This window comes from Amblyomma maculatum, chromosome 8 (assembly GCF_055883805.1).
Source record: "Amblyomma maculatum isolate TAMU_Amacu chromosome 8, ASM5588380v1, whole genome shotgun sequence".
Lineage (NCBI taxonomy): Eukaryota > Metazoa > Arthropoda > Arachnida > Ixodida > Ixodidae > Amblyomma > Amblyomma maculatum.
In genome coordinates, this window is record NC_139351.1 from 120347211 (window position 1) to 120350104 (window position 2894).

The window sequence follows — 2894 nt, forward strand, 5'->3', positions numbered from 1 at the left end:
GCCATCTTCTTAATGGACCCATACGAGGCGGCACAGTTAAAGAAGGAAAATCAGGTGGCGGAGAAAAAAGAAGACGGCTGTGTTAGAACGTGCAGTGCTCGCGCAGCGAAGAAGACTACGGACTGGGCGGGCGTGCGAGCCGTTGGCGTGAGCTCATCGCGCGTGGCGAGGCCCGCAGCTGTTCGATGGGCCCACCCTGACCTTCCCTGCGGGACCCGCCAAGGAAAATTTGCGCTATTCCCGAGTAAGTGACAACCGACCTTTCTTCCTGCGACGCGCCGCCGTCCGAATGCCTCTGGCGCAGGTTTTGGGCCGCTGGCGTTGGCTGGCCAGCCGCCCAGATTCGCACCGAGTCAGGGCACCGAGGCCGCTCGGGCCTACGGTTGTCGGGCGCTGGCTCGGGCTTCGTCCGAACTGTTCAGTGCTAGTCTATAGACGCGCTGCGCTAGCTGAACTGGGTATTTCTCGTATTTTGTTCATTTTCTAGATTTTTACGCATCGCGCAAGACTTTCTCATTCGCTAACTGTTGTGCCAGCTTCGCCGCTACATATGGGAGCCGGTTAGCTTATGGCAATTTCCACTGGTCGCTACGGAGCACGTTTTCTTGCTCCGGGACAACGATTTCGAATTCCACTGGTCGACCAAGATAGGTTGCGCGTATTCCACTGGTCGTTTGGGGCAGCTCGGGACGCTCCAGCTCGATCCGCCGACCGAAGTCGGATCTCGCCGGAAGTCCTAGTCGCTGACGCGGTCACTTCCGGATGCTGCTGGATTCTTTTGGCTGTTTTTGACCGTTTCAGCGACATCGGCAGAGGACACTGGGCATCACCGTTTTTTGCGCGAATATGTCGAAGTGCGTCTATCGAAAAACGTCTGCAGCGTTAAAAAATGAGAAAGCAAGTTGTTAAGGGCCGCACTCCTGGCTATTTATCAACCGCAAACATTTTTGCGCTGGGATGCGGCTACAACTTTCGAAACCGGCTCAGCTTTACTTCTGCCGCGCGCTTTACACGTTCCGCTGGTCGACCAAGGCTGATTCGCTCTGTAGCGCTTTTTTAGGTCGGCTCGGGCGCCCAGCTCCGATCGACCAGTGCAAATCGCCATTAGGCAAAGAGCGGATGTATCTCAGAGATAGATTCTTGTAAACGGACTGCGTCAGCATTGCGCCTGGAGCTTACACGATATAGAACACTTAACCTACTCCTGTATATTTGTGGAAAAGTAGCACTCGTGCTTCATATGGTAGCCCTCGTTTCCGCGAAGGTCGCAGCTCAGGTGGGATGATGCGCTTTTCTTTAACATCACTCGAAATAAGCCCATAGGAGCCAGTCCAATTAGGCCTAAAACCACCTTCAAATCGCTTCAGTGTGCATGGGGACGCATGTTCGCGCCACCTGCTTTCACGTTTTTATGGTCGCTGAAGGACAACCGACTTGAGGTGACGAATCGGCACTTTCTTGCCCTTCGATGAAGTTGCGCGAACGTTAAAGGTACGCCAGTGTGCACCGGTTTCTAATCTAGACTGTCAAAGCGGACTGATTACTCTACGTTATGTATGCAAAGAGTGAAGCACGGTCACTCAGAGTACTTCTGTGTGTGATTCAATGTCGCAAACACTTACGCAAACACTTACTTCGTGGCAACCGTTTTTTTTTTTTTTATCCTTGCTGATGTGCCACACGTGACATTTTCCTTTTGTGTCATACCGTTGTTTCAAGCTGACTTCCGGGAACGCTAGCTACGTGCGAGCGTACGAAGAGCTTCGAAAATGCGGGCCTTGGCACATTTCAATGAAACAGAGCGTATATTTGTAGCTAAAAATGCTGTCAGGACCCACGAGAAAGAAAATCATGCGAGAAACAGTTACACCAATTGTCAATGTTTGAGCCTCGTTCGCTGCATGTATCCCGATGATGAGACTGTTACTTGGTTACACGGCGCTGAAGCTTTCCCTTCATAACGCCTGTAGTACCTTATGGTGGGATACAGCGCCCCTCAAAGCAGGCCTTCCAGCCAATAGCCTCAACTGATTCTCATGAGCGATATCAGGGTTAATTTCATTGCACCTATCAGCCACCTGAAAATGGAAAATATTAGTCGCAAAAGTATCACCCGCGACATCATCACGACTGGTGCAATCCGTTGTCTGGAGTTATATAAAGCTGCGTTCCTGAGTTCCCCACTAAAGACGCAGCAGTCTAGTGCGCTCTTACTCTATATCTGCCAGGCTGGTTGGTTTGGTTGGTTAATGGGGTTTGACATCCCAAAGCGACTCAGGCTATGGAGACACCGTATAGGAAGGCTACGGGAATTTCGACCACCTCGAGTTCTTTAACGTCTGCCAGGCGGAAGTACTCGTGCGCCATGTGTGGCTATATAACACTCGTCCGCTCCACGCGTAGTTGGGTTCTAAGATGCCGGGGTTGTCACGAGCGAAGGGGGCTTATTACTGCAGTTATCTCAGTTCAGTGCAATGTTGCTAGTCATTGAATTAGGCCTCTTTTTACCGAGCTACAATTATAACCATTCCGACAGTGTAATGTGCACCATGTAGCAGCTCCCGGGATATGGGAGAGATGTGCAGCAGACACGCCCACATACATATATACACTGAATGAGCGTCTGTGCCGCTGTGGAGCATACTTCTCGAGCATGGTTGTATTTGCGCCTACAGACAACGAATTGTCCACTGTACCAGCCGTTACGGCATTTCGTCCGCAGGTTGACGAAGTCTCGACTCGCCGTTTCGTTCGGGGGTTCGTGGGCTCTGATTTCCATCCATACCGGGCGGCGCTCTTTCGTGGGATGAGGGTGGCCTCCACCTCGCGGCAGCAGCAGACACTCCCGCAGTAATAACGTTCTCGGCGGCTCTCCTTCGCCCTAGGAAGAGGAA

At 51.9% G+C, this 2894-nt stretch overlaps 1 protein-coding gene across 2 annotated transcripts in view; it reads right to left on the minus strand.

The window, feature by feature from the left end:
- LOC146182345 (uncharacterized) overlaps positions 1 to 2894 on the minus strand; it is a 40041-nt gene that overhangs the window by 16328 nt on the left and 20819 nt on the right. The window lies entirely within an intron of this gene.